Source organism: Atractosteus spatula (genome assembly GCF_055471065.1).
Source record: "Atractosteus spatula isolate fAtrSpa1 chromosome 10 unlocalized genomic scaffold, fAtrSpa1.hap1 SUPER_10_unloc_9, whole genome shotgun sequence".
NCBI classification, from domain to species: Eukaryota; Metazoa; Chordata; class Actinopteri; order Semionotiformes; family Lepisosteidae; genus Atractosteus; species Atractosteus spatula.
Genome location: NW_028296629.1, coordinates 46,493 through 68,472, shown reverse-complemented (window position 1 = coordinate 68,472; position 21,980 = coordinate 46,493). Strand labels below are relative to the sequence as shown.

The 21,980-nt window shown below is 41.7% G+C and overlaps 6 non-coding genes across 6 annotated transcripts; 3 read left to right on the top strand and 3 right to left on the bottom strand.

Moving 5' to 3' along the window:
- Positions 1–462: 462 nt before the first annotated feature.
- Positions 463–536, bottom strand: trnat-agu (transfer RNA threonine (anticodon AGU)). Its single transcript has one exon. It is a non-coding gene; the product is annotated as a tRNA-Thr (tRNA).
- Positions 537–4,378: 3,842 nt separating this feature from the next.
- On the bottom strand, positions 4,379–4,491 carry trnal-caa (transfer RNA leucine (anticodon CAA)). Its single transcript has 2 exons — positions 4,454–4,491; positions 4,379–4,424 (listed from the first exon to the last, which is right to left on the bottom strand). It is a non-coding gene; the product is annotated as a tRNA-Leu (tRNA).
- A 1,989-nt stretch (positions 4,492–6,480) lies between these two features.
- On the top strand, positions 6,481–6,552 carry trnaa-ugc (transfer RNA alanine (anticodon UGC)). Its single transcript has one exon. It is a non-coding gene; the product is annotated as a tRNA-Ala (tRNA).
- Positions 6,553–10,940: 4,388 nt separating this feature from the next.
- Positions 10,941–11,014, top strand: trnah-aug (transfer RNA histidin (anticodon AUG)). The gene has a single exon. It is a non-coding gene; the product is annotated as a tRNA-His (tRNA).
- Positions 11,015–20,108: 9,094 nt separating this feature from the next.
- trnap-agg (transfer RNA proline (anticodon AGG)) lies at positions 20,109–20,180 on the top strand. The gene has a single exon. It is a non-coding gene; the product is annotated as a tRNA-Pro (tRNA).
- Positions 20,181–20,938: 758 nt separating this feature from the next.
- Positions 20,939–21,011, bottom strand: trnaa-cgc (transfer RNA alanine (anticodon CGC)). The gene has a single exon. It is a non-coding gene; the product is annotated as a tRNA-Ala (tRNA).
- Positions 21,012–21,980: the final 969 nt, after the last annotated feature.

Here is a 21,980-nt window from a genome sequence, read left to right as displayed (position 1 = left end):
CAGTTGGTTCGTAAAGGAATCTCTGCTTCGGTTCCAGAAAAGTCATCTGTAGTGTGTTTTTTTCCGTGCCCATGGCAGTCTTTTAAAGCTGGTAGTAATGGCGGCAAAGTTAATTTTTTATCCTCTTTAAAAGAATAAGGACGGGCTGGGGCGAGCTCCATTTGCCACTCTTTCAGCTAACCGCCGAACTCGCGAACTGATTACACTGCAGAGCCACAGGCGCCTCGCTTTTCTCCATTCTCTGGGTTAGGGTGAAAAAAAAACACTGCTGGTATTAGCTGGCCTGCTGGGAGTACCTCTTCTTCACTGATAAGAAAGATTTGTGTTTCATCTTTCGCAAGCTGTATAGATTTCTTTCAAAACAAGTTGTTCCAGAAAGGAAACAAACACTTGCATTCACCTGAATTAAAAGGGATGGGATTTGCCCGTAAGGATAAATTCTGTACAGTAAGACAGGAAGAAAGGCACCGCTGGGAATCGGACCCAGGATCTCCTGTTTACTAGACAGGCGCTTTAGCCAACTAAGCCACGGCGCCGGCGAAGGGCTGTCCTTTGACAGCCACTTGGACACGTCTCAACTGCTCTGAGACAACTGCGTTCAGTGTGCACCGAGCCTGCTCGCCTTGCAAGTTGCCTCATTTACATGCGATAGCTCCACCACTAAGAGAAAGGATGAGAAATGGCTTTTATCTGGCACTTTTCATGTCAGAGGATCTCAATCTGCTTTCCGTGTACAAGAGGATGTCCAACTCATGTAGCTAAAGACGTAGACGACAGTGCTCCACTGAAATCTTGATCTCACAACCCTCGGCATGACTCCGCTGTGTTCTGCTTTAGACAAAGGGCGGAAAAGACTTCTTTCATCACACGTTTTGCACTGTTTACGGTGTTTGCAGTGCTCTTTCTTAAATGAAAACCAGGAATCGGCACCATATGAGGTGTGACTAGATAATATTGGAACAAGTAGCCTCGCCATCCCATGCGTGACGTGAGCAAAGTGTAATTCCTGTCTTTATAGTGTGCTTGTTAGAGACTTAGCTGGCACCCAGAGCGCTTTAAATCCGGGAGTCAGCAGCCCAAGACAAGAGAGCTTCCTTCGACTATGTTTTTTGCATGAAGGGGGGAAACCATGCGTGTGCTGCAAACAATCTTAGTATCGAAGTGCCGTCCCACATAACCGATCCGAACAATCTGTTTTACAGAGGAGCACTGCCGGAGCTTATCATTGGCAAATTGAAGACCAGGCCGACCTCTTCTGTGACTCTTGAACACTGAATCTCAAGGTTCTGAATTCAAGCTCCACGCTGGCTGGAAATTCCATAGGTAATGATCACATTTTCTTGCATGCTAATCAAAAGAAATATTAAGAAACTTTTCCCGATACCAGTTTTTTACAAAAGTAAAGGCACATGGCACATGTGTGCCACATCACGTCCGAGTTTAGTGACAACTACCTCAGAGATTGTAAGCTGGGTAGTTTCAGATCAGATCACTTTTTTTATCAAAGGTTCAAGCAAACCCGAATACTTTTGCAAGAGACATTTCAGAATCCCAGTCAAATCCAGTACGATTGCTGGATCCTTCGAATTCGACTGAACTATAGCACAGATCTGCAGTCCACCATTAGAATACTGTGGGTGTGTTGTATAAGCCACACGGCCAAAATAGTTCAAAAACAGGAGATGCATCTTCGTTTAGGAATGTGGTATAGAGTGAAATGGTCTGGGAAGAGTCCTACGTTTGAACAGTTCAATATAGACGTAAAGGGGTATTTACGGACTCTTTCGAAATGTAAGAACAAGCTGTGTGGACCTTATCTTTATTTACCTTGTGTAATCGTTTTTCATAAAGTGTAATTGTATTATAGCATGTACCGCTGACGATTTTCTTGATACGTTATATGTGCTCTTTTTTGTATTGTATGTAGTTTTGTTGTTCAAATAATAAATAAAGGACACAACTTTCCGGATGCGGCTGCTGTAAAAATAAAATGACATCAAGGGCGCTGTACGCAGAGGTGTGAAGCCTGTTTCACAGAAGAACTATATCCAGAGGTGTTAAAGAAGTCGAGATCTTGCCATGAGAGGGGAAGCATCTCAGAAAAAGCAGGTGCAGTTGGTTCCACGGTCATAACGCCACTAAGTCGGGCGACAAGAGCAAAAGCCACCTTGTTTTGTCCGGGCAGGTAATGTGACTCAGTGGTTTATGTCTCTGGCTTAAGGCTTCAGTCTTTTCGGAGGTGTGGGTTCCAATCCCATTGCTGCCTGGTGTTTTTGTTTTAGAACCACCTTCCTACTGTTTAGGAATCCAATGGGGGACATGTGTTTTTTGATAAATGGAGCAAAAGCTATTTTATCAGCTTTACATCAAAGCAGGGAAAAAAAAATGTTTCGTCTTCTCAACACAAATTCTCGTTTCCACCTTCAGCAGGGAAGTTTGTCTACCAAGATCACTTTTGAGTCAGTGCAAATCACAGTGTGCCCTCAATTATGATATCGGTTGTGTTCCTTTTATCGTTCTGCGTCTTCAAGTCGAGTCGTCCTCAGAGGTAGAGCTGATAAAGTCTTTCTGCATAGCGCTCTATCAGAAATAACTTGTCCAAGTTCAAAAGAGATCGTGGGTTTTACTTCAAGCGATCACAAAGCATACCTCACATGTCAGATCTAAGTGTGGAATTGATTCTGTTTTTTTTTATGTTCTGCTAGAGTATCTATTGGCTTGCCTTTATCAGCTGTGTTGGAAAGATAATCTGTGCTTCGTCTCAGGAAAAAATCATCAGTACTGTCATTTTATTCTGTGCGTATGGCCGTTATTTAAAGTATATAAAAATCACGAGTTCATAGATTTCTCCAAATATCAACGACACCTTGTAAACCTGTGATAAGAATTCCTTCAATCCTATAGTTTCACTCCAGGGAAAAGGCAGGGAAACATAGAGAATTCTTATTTAAAGACAACATCCGTATTGGATTGCATGTAAGCAGGCATCACTCAGAATTCCTAATATGATTCTGAATTCAGTTTTGCAGTTCTTTAGTGTTTTACTACTTTCAGAGAGTCCTTTATTGACCTTGCTGAAGCAGAGAAGCGACATAATCACAAATGTGACCAGTTTTTTTGCTGTTTCTGGTTAATAATGATTATTATTTTGTATTTTGATTAGTATTTTTTGTAGCATTCTTCTTCAGCTTTTAAGTTATTTGGTGAGCAAGAACCACTGAGAACGAATCTGAATGTGTGAGCCCATTTCAAAAAATAAAAAAAATAAGTTATATAAATCAAACCTTTTCTTCTGTAGTAATTTCATTTGATATTAAAATTAGTCCTGATTTACAATTTTTGGACATGGTTCATCTTAAATAATTTTGTAATAAGTTTCAGTTTAGGAAAATCATGCCCAGAAGCTACCAAAACTGGTAATGTTCACATAATGTGTAATGCAATAGCAGCAGTTGGGGTGGGAAACAAAAGGCATCTTTTGGTATGAATCCTAAAACTTCATAGATGGCGTTCTAGGATTTCTTGCTTCAGATAAAGCTGTCAATACAACATAGATTTCTACTCAGTCAATATCAGCAGTGTTATCACTACCAAACGCTAAATATAGATCCTGGCAATACTTCATGAGTTGTTCATTAGAAAATTGTTTATGTTTTTTTTTAACATATTTTCAATACCAGACAAAAAGTCGAAAGTTTCAATTTCATGCAACTGATGAAATCTCTCTTCGATGGAAGTTATAAGTACAGTACATCCAAAATACTGCGGAATCAATCAAATTTACATGTTTCTTGTGGATCCAGAAGATCATTTTGAGACTCAAAACATGCCTGTCTTTTCTTTTTTCGAGGACGAAGGAGTAGCAGCAGGAGTAGCAGTAATGGCAAGAACATGTTTAGAGTTCAGCACTTCTCATTTCTAATGCGGAGCCATCGACTTGCAAAGCACCAGCCCCGATAAAAGAAATTGCAGAATTGCTGCCTACACGCTTTGAATTGCTGGCATTCTCTGAAAGCGTTCCTTTTTGAGGGTTCATGAAATTCCTCACATTTGAGCCAACACTAAAATATTTCATTCGGGGTCGCCTAATTCATAGTGCAAACCGAATCTACAGGGGAATGCTGTGGCACATGAAGCCGTTTGTTATTCTGTTGCGAGGTGTGAGGGGCGGAATGCAAATCGAGTTGGTGAATAGAAAATGAAACAGGAGTCACTTCTTGAGCTACAAATTCCAAAAAGTATGAAAACCTGTGCATTTTAACAGTGCAGAATACTCACAAATTGCACTGAGTTGCTTCCTTTCTTCTGCTGCTTTTATATTTCAGTCATTCACTGTCAGCTAGCACTGGAACAATTCAAGAGAGGTAAAAACAGAAGCAGTCAGGAGTGGGATTTGAACCCACACCTCCATTTGGAGACCAGAACACCCAAGCCAGCTGAAAAAACACACATCTTTGAGTCTGGCGCCTTAGACCACTCGGCCACCCTGACAAGCAAAAGCAAAGGGTGTGCTGAATGCACCAGTAGTTGACTAAACTGAGATTCTTCCCTGAAATTATTTGCTTGCGAAGAGCCAAGTTGCCTTGAATGGATCTTGGAAATCAAATATACGGATGGATTGTTATTCGTTTGTGAGTTTTGAGGGGCGTATTATAAATTGAGTTGGTGAAAAGGCGCTTTTTGTTAGTCTGTCGGGAGGCTGCACAAGGTGTTTAGAGGGAGAACTTCTAAAAGACCGGCTCTCTATGTTTAACGTCAAGGCAGATTTTTTTTTTCTCAATGGAAATGCTCTTTGGCGCTTTCAGCTTTACGTAGGGAACAACGTCTGCCGAGATCACTTTTGAGCCAGTGCACATGGTAAAGTGCCACCAATTACATTTAATATTGGCTGTGGTAGCGAGCTGCTTTTGTTTGTGAAGCTTTTACTTCTTTAAGCTGAATCATCGGCAGGACTAGCTTATTAAATCTTTGCTCATAGCGCTCCATCAGAAATACCTTGTCCATGTTCAAAAGAGATCAGGGGATTTACTTCATGCTTTCACATAGCATACCTTACACGAAAGATTTAAATGGGGAATTGATTGTGCTTCTTGATGTTGTTCCTGTGGTTGCCTTGGTTACAATGGTGAACGTTCTTCCATGTTCTGCTAGAGTATCCACTGGGTGGGCTTTATCAATTGGCTCGGATAGGTCATCAGTGCTCCGTCTCCAGAAAAATAATCAGCACTGTCTTTTTTCTGTGCACATGACTGTCTTTTAAAACGTGATTATGAAATCACGAGTTCATTGATTTCTCCAAATAACAACAATACATTTGAACCCAGCGGTTAGCATTCCTCCAATCCAATAGTTTTACTCCAAGTAAAAAGCAGCGCAATATATAGAGAGATGATATTCAAAGATTTCAACATTCTTATTGGATTGCCTGTATGCAGATATCGCTCAGAATTGCTAATATGATTTTAATTCAGTTTTTCTCTACTACTTTCAGAGTCTTTTATTGACCTTGCTGAAGCAGAGAAGTGACATAACCACAAATGCGACCAGTTGTGCAGCTGTTTCTGGTTAATAATGATTAATGCGGAAAAAAAACAGCTCCTTGCATTAAGAGCAAGAGCAACCAACGCGCTTGCTTGTTGAGTTGGGTATTTTCCGAGCTACTCTTTTGCTCCCTTTTTGACCAAGACACAGATGTGTGCTGATTGGTTGAGAGTTTGGCGGGCATTGGAGACCCACGTGGTGTTACCACGCCCTGGCAATCCCTGATTGGTTGATGAAGGTGAGATATGAGTCACTTACTCCTGACACTTAGGAATGCAGTCCAGATGTCCATTTGGCACTCCCTAGACAGATAGGTGCCAATGGATGACCATTGATCATGATAGCCAGGCTTAGCTAAGTGCATCTCCGTTTGGGAACTGTCCCTTATCAAAAGAAAACATCTTTAATCAGCCTGCATGAATACTTTCTCTGTGGCTGCACCACAGAGAGGGAGAGTGAGATGGGGCCTCATTTAGGAAAGCACAGCAACGCTTAATTCTGTCTTATTAACAAGCATTGCCGCTACAGCTGTAAACTTATTTGGCGAGCATGGACCTCTGAGAAGGAGTCTGAATCCATCAAGAAGACAGGAATTCTAATATCGCACTGCCGTCTTGTGTACAAAATATTTGTTCAGCTCTAACGTCTGTGTGCGTTGACAAGGCATCTCAAAAGGATGTATTAAATAAGAAAATGATCCTTTCTGTTACCATTCCTGTAGTTGGAGCATTGTTTCACCCTTTTACGTTCTACAATATTTACAGACAAGGTTTTATCACTGGAGTTGTACAGAACAAGTGTGCATCAGTCCATGAAAATCATCAGTACTGCTGTTTTTCTATGCATAGTTTAATCAAGAGCACTTAAAAGATACAAAAGATGGATTGTGTTCTGTGAGCACCTGCACATCTCTAAGTCACTTCCAGGGCTTTTTATGTGGGGGATGTAGCTCAGTGGTAGAGCACATGCTTTGCATGTATGAAGTCCTGGGTTCAATTCCTGGCATCTCCAAGTGCTTTATGTTACTGTGCTCACATCGCAGTCTTCTGTTGAATGAGAACTCTTTGCTCGTGCTCATAGAGAGCCAGGTTTACACAATTAAGCTCGAAGTGCTACAGTGTTCTCTGCAGTTTCAAATGTACCTCCAAAGCATTTAGTTCTGTTAACTACCAAAGAATGTGAACTAATTTAAAGTCACATTCAGGAAATCCAGAGAACGTCTTCACACTTGTCATGGCTGTTGCAGAAAAACCTCACCCAGGATGTTGAATCTCACCCGGGATTTCCTGAGAGATCATTCACCGAGCGAGTCTTCCCTCTGGACTCCGCACTGAGCTGAAAGCTGTGCGAATTCGTCCTTGCGTGTCCTGTACTGTGTAGCACAGTGACAAGAACGCCTTGAGTTTTTTTCCGTATGTGAAGGAAAATGCAAAAGAGCATGAAAAGTATTGATGGCATAAAATATCCATGGTACAACTCGAGAAGGAACTGACGGACAAAACAATGCCATTTGATGATTACAAGAGAAACACAACCGTCCGAACATGGGCTTGGATCCTGAATGCTTGCGTTAAAAGACAAAGCAAAGGATATAACCTGTAAATGTCTTCATGTCTTACAGTTTATGAAATAACACAATTGCTTCCTTTCTTAATAATTTCTTACTATTGATAGATGCTTTTTTGAATTTTAACAGAATCACAATTACAGACATTTGGGGTTAAACTGTTATTCACATACTCTAACGAAGAGAAACGTTAGTGTCTTCCGGTTTGTGAGCCCATTTCTCAAAAAATAAAAAATAAGTTATAAATATTGAATTGTTCTATTTTGTAGGCTTGCATAGTCTTATTCATATTTCAGTTAAACATTTTCTTCTGTAGTAATTTCATTTGATATTATATTAATCCTGATTTACAATTTTTGGACATGGTTCATCTTAAATAATTGGTAATTAGTTTCAATTTTGGAAAATCGCGCCCAGAAGCTACTAAAACTGGTAATGTTTGCATAATGTGTAATGTAATAGTAGCATTTTGGGTGGGAAAACAAAAGGCATTTCTAGGTATGAATCCCAACACTTCATAAGCAGCGTTCGAGGATTTCTCGCTTCAGATAAAGCTATCAATACATCATAGATTTTTACTCAATCAATATCAGCAGTGTTATCGCTACCGATCACTAAATATAGATCCTGGCAATACTTTGTGAGATCTTCGTAAGAAAATCCAAAAAAGTACAGAAGCAATCAACGTTTCTTTTGGATCGAGAAGAGGATAATTATGAGACTCAAAATATGCCTGTCTTTTCTTTTTTTGAGGACAAATGGATTATTGAGGTGTAAAGTTGGGTTCAAAACCAAAGTCATCTGCTATTGCTGCTGTTTCTTTGATAGTTTCTTCAAATCCTTCAATTGATCATTGATATCGAGGAATAATATTATACAAATTGTGGTTTTCTGTTAATTGCCAATTTTATTGTTACATCTTCGTTTACAGATGTCTTCCATGTATCACAAGGTATAATAGTCGCCGTGTGTCCTCAGCTAAAATGTTTTAAAAAGTACGACAAAAGTACATGCTTAATAACATTTATGGTTATATCTATATTAAAATGAAGGTAAATATACCAAGATATTAAAATACAATTTTACAGTCCTAACCTAATTATGCTTGTGAAGTTTTCCAATAAATCCGAACTGTAATTTTGAAATATTATTGCTGAGAATGCAACGAGAATACAAAGATCAAATTCAATAAGTGAAAATACAAAAGTAGTTCACTAAACTGAGTTTCTTCCCTGAAATGATTTGATTTGCTTGCAAAGCACTAAGCAGCTTTGAACGGATCACGGGAATCAAATATACAGATGGGTTCAGAGTGTGCTTTCCAACTTTTGTGTAACATTTTCCTTTGATAGGGCAGAGTTGTCTTCACAATCTGGGTTACATAAAAAGGAGTGACGTCAGTACAAAACAGCTTTCCTTCTTGGGGAACAACGGTTGTGTTCCATATTTCTAACTATTTTGGTTTCAAGATCTCAATTTAGTGTGAAACATAAAAGCCAGCTAGATAAATCTCTTACACGTCATTTACAATGGCCTTTCAACTAATAGCCCGTGCAGGTATCAAACCTCAGCTGATGGTACGAGTTGCGTAAGGCTCTGCAACATGCAGATAAGAAACTAACCTCTGCTTCTTCATTTTATACACAGTGAGCTATATATGCGAGCCTACTACCCACTGCGGGCTCCGTATTTAATTGTGGTACAAGACCGGCCGTGGAGATGAAGTGAGACGGGTTTGTACATTAAAAGGCTCATAGTGTCCCTGAGAGGGCTCAAACCACCACCCTTTTGGTTAACAACCGAGCCACAAAAACCCATGTACAGCTTAACACTTCTCAGTCTCGGTGAAAGTTATACACTCCGTAAAATTTCCGGAGGTTAATTTGTTTTTAAAGGAAAATCACCAACAGCGGCCGAGATCTACTGGAGTTTTTCATTCTATACTGCGATTTCTGTAGGGTACCCTGTGAAAATACGAAATTTGACGAGAAGGGATGGACATATAAGGTCAGAAGGCTTGGGGAATTGAACTTTAAGGTGAAGACTGCGGGTTCAGCAGCAGCAGAACCTGATCAGTATCAGTTGACTCCGATATACTTTGAAAATTAACTTCGGGATTTAGAGTCAGACGTGCTACCGTTGCACCATGGGGTATTTAATTAAAAAAATAGAAAAACAGTCAGTGTTCCTGGATCTGTTATCGAGAACAACACCTGCACAAGAGCTGCGCAGGAAGAATGAAATGTGTCTGGGATGAAGAGACTCTCTTCGGAAGAGCGGCGCGCTTCACAGGAGAATTTTTTGTGAAGCTGATTTGTCTCCTTTGGGGAATTCAAAAGTGCTAATTGTTGTGGCGCAAAGGTAGCATATCTGACTCCACATCAAAAGGCTGCGTGTTCAAATCACGTCGAGGTCTGCTATTAGTTTTTCAGGTTCTGCTGGTCCTGAACACGGAATTCACACCATGTAGTTGAGTTCTATCTGTACACCACATAGATAATCTAAACAAAACAGAGCCCTACTGGACATGCAGTTAGCATCTCACACAGCGAGTACCCTTGAACACAAGAGAGAAGGCACAGTTCACATCTGCGAAACATCACCTCTGTCTTTAGAGACAGCTACATCAGAGAATGGAATCCCGGAAGTTTAAAATAACTTCTTTTAATACAGGTTCAAGCAAACCTGAAAGTTAGGGAGTTTCCGGACACTTTTGTTTTATTAAAAAGTGTCTGAAGCCTGAAAATGTAATTTGAAAAAAAAACCGCTATTGGACAATAGCAGGTACTTTTTGTAACGATTTGCTATTTCATGCTGGAAAACAAAGGAAACAGACCCAATGTTTGCTTTCAGGTGCGGTTCATTACATAAAAGATATTACTGAGGAGCTCGAATAAAATTTAAACGAGCCAATCTTACGATCCGAAATCAGATGCGTTATTTATTAAATCGCTGGCATTTCACATAACCTGAATTCCCTCATAGTGTGCTCAGCGTCGCTACTAGTAATCCACCGCCACGTCTAAAATTTCGATTCCGATTCCGAAATTCCGATTGATTGAGAATTCAAAGAAAGACTGTTTTCTTCCACAACACCGTATAATTATCACATCCCCCAGACTCTCCAACTTCTCCAGACCTTGCTGGGTGAGCATTTGCTCCGATAAATTAGGTCACGTATCATGTTAAATCACTTCTTCTCAACACAACATTTCCTGGTGCACATTTTCTCTATGAAAAAAATACATTTTTCCCTTGCACGATTTTTCGTTTTTTATCAAAACGTACAGCAAGAAAAAAGAAGAAGAAATAGTGTCGCAAAAGAACTCTGTCGCCCTTGGGAGATGTCAAACGCATTGGACATGAAAAATGCCCAATAAAAGCCATTTCTCTTCGTTTCTCAGTGTCGGGGCTGCTACTGTATGTAAAAGAGGCAATTTTCTCTGAGAGCAGTTTCAGCGCTTTCTGAACGCAGATGTCTCAGAGCGGTGTGTCCAAGTAGCTGTTAAAGGTGATGGTTATCTTGTCACCATAGCTTCGTTGGTTAAAGCACCTTTCTATTAAACAAAAGAACCTATGTTCAAATCCCAGCCGTGTATTTCTTCCTATCTTGTAGTATAGATCTTACCATTTTGGGCACTCACAAAGGGCTTGATTTCGTTAAATGCATGTGTTCATTTCCTTTCTGGAAAACTTGTTTTTTGATGAAATTCACACAGCTTGCGAAACATGAAATTCAGTTCTTGGTTATCAGTGCAGAAGAAATATTACCGGCTGGCAAAAAGAACGGTAAGAGATTTTTTTTTGATTCGAGAAAAGACTCCACCAGTCAGTCTCTGTGGTGCAATCGGTTAGCGCGTTCGGCTATGAACCGTAAGGTTGGTGGTTCAAGTCCACCCAGGGACGTGTTTTTTTTTGCGATGTAAACATTGTTTTTGCATAGGTCGATTGGATTTCTCAGCTAAACCATAGCCATTTTAATATTTGTAGGAGATGCGACTGTTCAACACGTGTCAAAAATGTCCAATAATGCCCAACATCGCAACTCCCCAGAAAACCATATTCACCCAAGGAAAATGATCGTCTAATCGTCATTTATACTCCCCTCACATCCTCTGCTGAAATATTTTAAAAATACAACGCAGATTTGTTTGAGAGCTTGACAAGCATTGTTTTGTTAGCACTGTGCATCTGGATTTTGATATTTTGACATATTTACCCTAATTTTAAACTGTAAATACTGTACAATCTGTTGTAATTGTGTTGTAATATTAAAATATGTTAGCTGAGGATGCAAAGGGGTGAAAGGGAAAGGTCAGAGGGTATAGTAACAACAAGGTTAGGATTGGTGGAGGTGGTAGGGGTGTTGATGGTTTTTCTCTGTAGAGGATGATTGAGTTTTTTATCCTTCTCTGAAGTGAGAAACTGGAAGAGTTGGGAGTTGAGAGATCTGATGAGGTTAGTTATAGAAGGAAGTTGATGTGGAGCTGTTAGCCGTAAGAATTCCTTAATGTCTTTGATGTTGTCATCAAAGATAAACTGCAGTCAGCAAAGATAAAAAGAAAATGATCTTTGCATACTGCCTTGTCTTTCTCACACCTGAAGAAGGCTCCACGGCCAACACGTTGTGTTTCCTTTCTTCTCTTTTCAGCATGGAATAACCCTTTACTTGTTCCTTTGCAGCCTACGCATGCTGACGCAGCTACTCACCTGATATTTAAATTTCCTATAATCACAAATATGAATGTCTACTGTGGGTATTTTTTCCATGATTATTTATTCTGTCATTGAAGCATATTTTATGTCATACCGAAGTGTCATAATCACTGAAATTTTTTTTTTTTCATTTAGAAAGTAAGAAAATGATAAATCACTATGAATTGCATTTAGCCTGTTCTGATCTAGATTTTCTATATACTTTAACATGCCATGTTCACAATGTCACAACTCAGAAATGCAACAGTGAAGTGTTGTAATTACCAATGTACATAGTGTCGGAACATTGAGATGTTTTGGTAATGAGGAAGGAGGGACATGCCAGGTTCACAGGGTCATATTTAAAAAAAGTTCAGGATTTTGATAGTCTGTTCCATTGTCTCTCACACCTCACTGTCAGATTTTTTAGATGTTTTTATAACCAGGGGGTAGGTTTATAGCAAGAAGCAGAAAGTGCCATCACCCGTTGCTCATCCTCGGTTAACCATATATTCTCATATGCCATGTTCTAGACGTCCCATTTATATTAAAAAGTTCTTGTAAAATGCAAGATTTTAAGACTTTTTATGGTCAGAAGGCAAGGTCGTGGTAAATATGCAGAAAGTGCCTGTGAACTTCTGTTTTGCCTTTGTCTTATTTACTTATTGTGTTTGTGTTATTATGAGTTTTGAAAATTGGTTTACAATTTTCTGAAATGTGTTTCACACAAAAATGTTATTTGGATAGTCACTACTTACATATTCCCATTTACTGAGGATAAATACAGTAATCCATCCCGATTAGTACTTTTAAAAATTACTGTAAAGAGCGATCTACAGGCGAAAGGCGGCATAACATCACAGCAGCAGCATTTAAGGCAGAAGAAGAAGCTGGTGAATAAGAAGCCAGCTTCAGCCTCGTTAATGCAATACCATTGGGTGAAGTGGAAAAATATTTCTTGCTCTGAATCCTAACATTTTTATAGGAGGTGTTCTAGTACTTCTTGCCTCAGATAAAATTGCCAATACACTTATTTCTACTCCATCAATAGCAGCAGCGTTATCGGTACTGAGTCCTAAATGTACGTCCTGTCATCATATAAAATGTCAAAAGTTTCAACTGCATTCAACTGATCAAATTTCTCTTCGATGACAGTTATAATTTTATCCAAAATACATCCGAAACAAATTTGCACTGTTTTTTTTTATCCAGAAGAGCATCATCATGAGACTCAAAACATACCTGTTTTTTCTTCTTTCCAGGAGGAAGGATTGTTCAGATGCAACCATTGATCCAAAATCAATGTACTCTCCTATCGCTGTTGCTTCTTTAAATCCTTCATTTGAACGTCGATATTGAGGGATGATATCGTACAAATTGTGGTTTTCTTTTAAAGCAAATTATATTAAAGTATGAGCCTCTGTTATACTGTAGTTGTCTTGGAAGTTTCGGAAGGTATAATATACCCCCCTGTGCCCTCAGCTAAAATATGATAAAATACAACCAAAATTTATTTACATAGAACAGCACTTATGGTTACATGTATATTAAAATTAAGATAAATATACAAAAGTATTAAAATACAAATGTACAGTCCTAACATAATCATGCTGTCCAACTGTCTTTTTTGCTTGTCAAGTTCTCCAACAAATCTGTGTCGTAATTTTAAATATTCTAACTAAGGATGCATCGAGAGCATAAATGAATTCTTCTGCCAGCCGTTCGAAGATCAAAGTCCTTGGCTGAATATGATGTCCTTGAATGTTGGTCATTATTGGCCATTCCCAGTGATATTGACTTACGTACTTAATTGTTTAACAAAAACATTCACATTTCTTGCAAATATCAAGTGGGTTAAGGTTTTGCTAAGAAATCCGAATAAGTAGAGATGAGGTTTACATTGAAATAATGAGAAGTGCATTTCTGGGTGGGCTCAAACCACTAACCTTTCAATTAACAGAGACTCACGTGTGTCCCTTTTCTCCATTTGCAAGCTTAAAAAAAGAAAATAATGCTTTTTTCTTACCAGCCTGCGATATACAAGGCAAGATTTGTATTTCATCTTTCACAAGCTGTATGAATTTCATGAAAAGCAAGTTGTTCCAGAAAGAAAATAAAAACTTGCGTTAAACAAAATCAAGCTGTACGTAATCATCCATAGTGATTCATTTTATAAGACAAGCACTACTGGGATTTGAACTCAGCATCTCCTGTTTAAGAGGAAAGCATGTTAACCAAATCAGCCAAAGTGCCATAAATGGATCAACACCATGTCTGAGTCAGTGATTGCAGCTGACTGTCACTGGAGGACAGTTCATCGTTCAACAAGTCAGCCTGCATAATGAGGGGGAAGAGACTGACTTCTGTGATGCAGTATCGACAAATACTAAACTCTGTCCAACTGTTCTCTGCTGCATTCTGGATTAGCAGGTAAATATTGGTTTCCATGAATGTGTAGGGGTTTTGTGTATTTACTGGGACAATTATTAATTGTAGCAGTAAGTCACAAAATGATTCTTTGATGGCTATTAGAAAACCGACCTTGCGGGTTAACTCATTAACGCACACACACAGATACTAATACACTTATTAATACATAAAATGTGCATATAAACATAACAGATCTTAAGAGTGTGGGTTAGCAGAATACAAAAGGTATATATTAAATCATGAAGAGTTCCAAACCAAGAGGGCCATACATTCAGTATACCATTCATTTAGACTGTTTCGTAAATGAACTGGGATTACAACTTCTACACTAGATACTCAAAAGCAAGTACATCACTCATAGGTATTAGATTGATATCAATTGTGGTTGAGGTAACAATTGAATTCTCGAGCTGTAATGCAGAATGTTGAATACTCATCCGATCTGTGTGGATTCAGATCTCCCGCAGACACAAAGAAGCAGTGGCAGGCTGTTGCTGTGTGCAATCGGCGCTCTCTGGCTCGGTGCCAGGCAGTGGCCGGTGTGGCTGGCGAGAAGGAGAGGAGGGAGAGGTTCCTGCTGCGATGCGCTGCTGATGCTCTTTGAAGACCGGCTAGTTAGTGTTGGCTGAAACTAGCAGAGCTTGTGCACATGGAAAGTGACTGCGGGTCCAAGCCAGTCACACTCTTTAGATGGGAAGAAGACCAGTTCGTTCCCAATGTAGCGCTAGTCCTGAATCCTGAGATTCAGCTGTCGACAGTTCCGACCGTAGTTCACTCGTTGATCAGGCGACCTTTGGCGGTGGAGTACCGGTGGTTCACGAGGCTGTCAGCTGGGCTAACCTTGGGCAGATCTTTTTGTTAGGGGCACCTTCTGGGCATTGTGCTGCCTGTTTTATCTGGAGGAACTACGGTAGTTCAGTGGCTTAAAGTTCCGCGGGCATTCGAGACCCACGTGGGGTTACCCTGCCCTACCAGTTCCTGATTGGCTGATTGAGGTGGAGGATGAGTAACAGTGACCTCTGACCTTAGGGTTGTAAACCTTGGGATGAGCCTCTCCCATGGAATCTCCCAGACAGTAAGGCGCCAGAGATGACCATTTATTAGGGTGGCTGGTGAATCTCAGCCTTGGGAGCTGTTCCTTATCAGGAAACTCTATCAGCTAGCAAAACACCTTAAATGTGAACCAGATGGAATGGCCTCTCTGTATCCAGCTGCACTGAGATGAGGGAGAGAGGGACTGGCAAGGGAGCAGCAAACTTAATTCCTGTATTTTAAATACGCCTTGCCGCTACATAAGTGTCCTTAGAAGAAAAATATCTTCTATGATAGTGGTACAGTCCATCAAACCCCTCCTATAGCCTTTCAAAGAGAAAAAAAAACTGACAACAAAGTATGTCTATGTGTGGTAATCAACCAGGTCTTACAAACATTCTTAAACCCTTCCACCTCCTTTCACTGCAAATGATTTGTACATGTTAGAAGGTTAATTTTGGCTTCTGATATTATGGTGGATTAAGAGTCCTGAAATCTTTGTAGAAGTACAAAGATGAAAGAAAGGGCAGTGTAATCATGGCCAAGAAAAGGCAAATGTTGGACTATCTGCTTGGATTGAATGGAGCAAAACGTAGGCAACTCCTTGAGCAGAACCTGCTTCATCCTTCAGACTGGGGTTTCTGAAGATCTGTACATTTGAACTTTCAAAGTGACTAAAGTAAAGGAGTTTTCCCTTTTTACCACATAATTCCCACAGATCAACACTAACAGAGAGCCTAATTCCAGCCAGGATTCAATCACTGTCTCTCAGGCATCCCAGCAGTGGATTTCATGACTTCAGAAAGCCATCTTCACCAGTGGAGAACTCAATGCTCTGAGGTTTACTGGCAGAGTCTCACACTGGGTAATGTTAGATGTTGATAAATAATGTCCTATGGAATTCTACTGTTGATAAACACTACTATGGAACTGCGATGTGTCTTGAAAAAAATCTTCTATGATAGTGGTACAGTCCAGCACAGCCTTTAAAAGAGAAAAAAAAACTAGCTAAGTCTGTGGTGTAATCAACTAGGTCTTGCAAACATACTTAACCTCTTCCAGCTACCAACATTACAAATGCTGTTTACACATTAGATGGTTATTTTTGGCTTCTGATATTATGGTGGATAAAGAGCCCTGGAATCTTTGTAGAAGGACAAAAGATGGAAAGAAAGGGCAGTGTAACCATGGCCAAGAGAAGGGAAATGTTGGAGAGATCTTTTTTCATTCACTTTTTATCATTGTTTTTACAGCCCAACAAAGATCAACATATATGAGCAGGCGTCCTGTGCCAAATCCAATCTGCCTTCCTTCCAAGCATAAAGGAATGTGAGTGAATTAAATATTGACATATGAAAATACACAAAAATATGCAATCACACTGTAGTGTGTTCTCTGAAGGCACCAGTTCTGTAGGGTTTGGGCATTTACTGGGACAATTATTAATTGTAGCAGTAAATCACAAAATTGATTCTTTTGATGGCTTTAGAATCCAACCATGCGACATAACTCGAATAACGCACACACACAGGTACTAATACACGAGGATACATTTATTAATACATAGAATATGCATATAAACCTAACAGATCTTATCGAGGGGGTTATCAGAATACAAAAGGTATATATTCAGTCAGTTACAAAGTGTTACACATATCAAAAGGACATACGTTCAATATATCATTCATTTAGACCGTTTCGTAAATGAACTTGGTTATAACTTCTATATTAGATTCTCAAAACAAGTACATAACTCTTAGGAATTAAAGTGATATCAACTGGTTGGGATAACAATTGAATTCTCTAGCTGTAATGCAGTGAAGTTGAATACTCATCCAATCTCTGGGGATTCAGATCTCCTGCAGACTCAAAGAAACAGTTGCAGGCTGTTGCTGTCCAATCCGCGCTCTCTGGCTCGGTGCCAGGCTGTGCTGTGCGGCTTGTGATGGTGCGGTGCTGATGCTCACTGACCGGCTGGTTAGTGTTGGCTTTAACTAGCAAAGTTTGCGCACAGGAGAAAAGATGACTGTGGGTCCCAGCAAGTCAGGAAGAAGACCGGTTCGTTCCTGATGAAGCGCTAGTTCTGAATAAACACTGTCCACAGCTGTCCACAGTTCCGACCTGTTCACGAGGCCTGCTGCTGGTGCTAACCTCGGGTGGATCCTCTGGTTACTCTCTGGCAACCTCCGCTCTAGACTCTTAGAACAAAGGAAAGTTCTGGCACTCGGACACACTGGCCGTTCCGTGGTTGTCCGGGCTGAGTCTCAAGATGGTCAGGAGGTGCGCTGTGAGAATGTCCTGCCCTTGGGAGCCTTCTGCTCCTGGGCCGTCCTGCCCTGGAATTCTCCTTTGAATTCCCTTTAGAAAAGTCCACAGAATTCTCCTGAATCTTACTACAGGCTCTCTGTGTTGCCTGTTTTTACCTGGAGGAACTCCAGCTCGTTGATTGGCTGAACGTTCCATGGGCATCAGAGTCCCACGTGGGTTACTTGGCCCTACCAGTCCCTGATTGGTTGATCAAGGTGAGATATGAGTCATTTACTCCTGACACCTAGGAATGCAGTCCATCTGGCACTCCCTAGACAGATAGGCGCCAATGGATGACCATTGATCATGATAGCCAGGCTTAGCTAAGTGCATCCCCCTTTGGGAGCTGTCCCTTATCAAAGGAAACCTTAAATCAGCCTGCATGAATAGTTTCTCTGTGGCTGCACCACAGAGATGAACAGAGATGGGGCCTCATTTGGGAAGGCTCAGAACACTTAATTCTTTCTTATTAATAAGCCTCGCCGCTACAACACATATGCAGTTTGAGCAAACATAAGACAATAACCAAGTACCACAAACTACCAGGCATCTAGTATCATTAGCAGTTCAGGTGGGGAGCTGCGTCACCATGTGTAGGCTGCAAAGGAACAAGTAATAGGTCTATTCCATGCTTAAAAGAAAAGAAAGAAAACACAACATTTCAGCCGTGGAGCCCTCACACCTGAAGAAGGCTCCACGGCTGAAACGTTGTGTTTTCTTTCTTCTCTTTTCATCTAGTGTCATTAGCCTTTTAACAGTTCCTGTCAAAATAAAATAGAAATGGATAACATTCTAGAGAGAGTTTGAAATACCAAGGTACAATTTAAAACATATCTCTTCCACTACAACCACAATATTTTGGAGAGATCGTTGAACCTCACTGTTCTGACATGTCCGTTAGCCTACGTCCTGCTTCAGCAATGAATGTGGCGGGGCATATTCTGAGGGAGATGAGGTCAATCAGGTGGCAGGAAATCCACGCTATGCTTTTTGCTTTTTTTGAGATCCTGAAAAGGACAGAGGGGCCATGTATATGTGTGCAGCTGGATATGTAATTGCAGGTGGTGTAGCAAATTCTGCTGAAGCCCCACTGCCTGGTGTGGACGGTAGCTGTGCATGTTGCAGCAGAATTGTGCATGTGAGATCAAGGGGGCATGTCATGTGTTTCAGCACTTCACTTCCTTCAGTAGCACATGATTCCCTGAGTTCTTTGGATGACCTTTGGACCGATCTTTCACGATGAAGAATTCCTTAAGAAGAATAGGTCTCAGCCCACCATCCCAATGCCTCCGTCTCAAAACAGCAACCTCCCACTGCCCTTAGTCTGCAAGGCAGTCCTTTCAAGTGTGATGACGACGCTGGGACCTTCGTTGCCTATTGTACGAGCTGAACTTTTGTGCTCATCAATTCAACGCTCTTTCCATCAACTCATCTTGTCTTTTGACGCTTCGTGTTTTGCGCTCCTTTGACTATCGGCATATCGGGTGACTGCAAACACTGAAGTTCTTGCTTACGGAGTGTGGAACATTGTTTTCAAGTGATCGCTGTTCTGTCATGTTGACGCCGAGTGAATCTTTCTTTGGCAACATGGGCAGGCCGACAGCAGCGCGAGCGAAAGTAATGGCAAATTTCTTGACTTATTTCTGAATGTGAATGTTCTTTAGGAAAGGGATGCGGCGTTGCTTCTCGCCCGTGTAAAGGTCACGCATTCCAGACGTGGTTATGAGTGAACAGTTGGCACAAGTGTCTGAAAAGAGCAAGAGAGGAAGCAACCCTGCCCCATGTGAGGAACAAACTCACGACCTTCAGATTATGAGATTGACACACTACCTACTACGCCAATGAGGCCGGCTGCAGTGCATGTGTCGGAAAGTTTGCCTCACGTGAATTACAGTCACCTGTACACTAATCTTGCGACGCCCTCTGCTGGATGTTGCATTTGCCTTTTGATCTCACCGATACTATTTTGGTCTGTTTCTGTTGCGAGTCCGTCTTTCAGATCTCACCTAGCACAAGTCTCTCTGGCTGAAGTGGCCTCTCTGCTTCAGCATCGTGCCCTCACTCAGCCATTAAAAATGTCACTCGGACTTCTGACATGCTGACATGAAATGTCAAGAGAGAGTGGCGGAGACGCTTAAGCCAGAGAGAAGATGAAAAGGGGGCATGGCTGCGAAATGCTTGACAGCTGCACGATGCTCTCCATGAAAGGCGTGACCACAGGCTAAAAGACACCTTTCAGCACATCAAGCTCTAAGCACACGCCTAGAGGACGCAGGAATTGATGCTGCTACTTCCCACATGCAAAGCAAGCGCTGTACCATACAAGCCAAACCCGCTTGCTGGGGCTTATGCCTCGGCGTCACCTAGTGCCGCTTGTTCCCCTCTTACCAGGCAAAGTTCACTGCCCTTCGTCTGCAAGGCAGTCGTGTAATTGCGGCTTTCTTGACTTATTGATGAAGGTCTGACTGGACGAGCGAATGACGCCTCTCCCCCATCCTCAAGCTCGCTGACAGATTGAAATAGCCAATGTTGCCGTGGCTCGTTTGTCTAGTGGTATGATTCTCGCTTAGGGTGCGAGAGGTCCCGGGTTCAACTCCCGGACGAGCCCTCGTGTGCTCTTTTTCTCCTCTTCCACAAGACTGGGAACTGATATCCACATCACTTCGCAGCGTCTGCTTATGGCAAATGATGGAATGTGACTAATGACTGAACGAGCCTGGCGAATTCTCATCACGTGGCACAATGAGAGCGTGCAGTCAGCTGTCCAAGGCGGCAACCTCATTGCTCGTTCAAAAGAACACGTACTGAAAACTCATCACCACTATGTTGTAGATGAGCACCGCGATCGCTTGTTGTCATACGTCCTTACTTGGGAAATGCAGAAGCAAAAACTGCCCTCTCTCAGCCACCGAAACGTGTGCGGCTCGCCTTGCGCTCTCTGCGCCTCGCATATTTGTGGAGCTGTCTGCTCTTCTTTCTGTTGAAGTACTCAAGTTACGGGACGTCCTGCAGCCTATGATGTTCTCACTGAGAGCTTTCAAGATTTGAAGGAAAACTACGAGCTTGATGGCTCAAGTCGAACAAATGTGATTGTTAAGCAATCGATGATCAAAAGCACATCTTCTAACAATTTGTGAGAGTATTATCAGCACTGTTTTCACTCGGATATACTTCTCACTTGCTAAGCTGACAAACTGGACGAGAAAATGCTGGAGACGCACTCAGTGCAGACTGAGGTTGGGAAGGAGGTGTGGCCCTTCAACGCTTGACAACTGAAGGACATTCTCTCCACAACGGAGGAGCACCTATCAGAAGTCGCAGAGGCTAAATGAGAGCACTGGGCTCCTAGAGCTCCAAACTCAGACCTGGAGGATGAGGGAATCGATCCCGCTACCTCTCGCATGCGAAGCGAGTGCTCTACCATTTGAGCTAATCCCCCTCGCTTCATGTTTCTCGGCATCACGTCTTACCGTCCCTGCCCCTCTTGCCAGGCACCGCCCACTGCCCTTGGTCTGCAAGGCAGTCCTTTCAAGTGCGATGACGACGCTGGGACCTTCGTTGCCTATTGTACGAGCTGAACTTTTGTGCTCATCAATTCAACGCTCTTTCCATCAACTCATCTTGTCTTTTGACGCTTCGTGTTTTGCGCTCCTTTGACTATCGGCATATCGGGTGACTGCAAACACTGAAGTTCTTGCTTACGGAGTGTGGAACATTGTTTTCAAGTGATCGCTGTTCTATCATGTTGACGCCGAGTGAATCTTTCTTTGGCAACATGGGCAGGCCGACAGCAGCGCGAGCGAAAGTAACGGCAAATTTCTTGACTTATTTCTGAATGTGAATGTTCTTTAGGAAAGGGATGCGGCGTTGCTTCTCGCCCGTGTAAAGGTCACGCATTCCAGACGTGGTTATGAGCGAACAGTTGGCGCAAGTGTCTGAAAAGAGCAAGAGAGGAAGGAGCCCTGCCCCATGTGAGGAACAAACTCACGACCTTCAGGTTATGAGACTGACACACTACCAATTACGCCAACAAGCCCAGCTGCAGTACACACACTGGAAAGTTTGCCTCACATGGATTTCAGTCGCCCGTTCCCTAATCTTTAGACGCCCTCTGCTGAATGTTGCATTTGCCTTTTGATCTCACCGATACATTTTTGGTCTGTTTCTGTTGCGAGTCCGTCTTTCAGATCTCACCTAGCACAAGTCTCTCTGGCTGAAGTGGCCTCTCTGCTTCAGCATCGTGCCCTCACTCAGCCATTAAAAATGTCACTCGGACTTCTGACATGCTGACATGAAATGTCAAAAGAGAGTGGCGGAGACGCTTAAGCTAGAGAGAAGATGAAAAGGGGGCGTGGCTGCGAAATGCTTGACAGCTGCACGATGCTCTCCATGAAAGGCATGACCACAG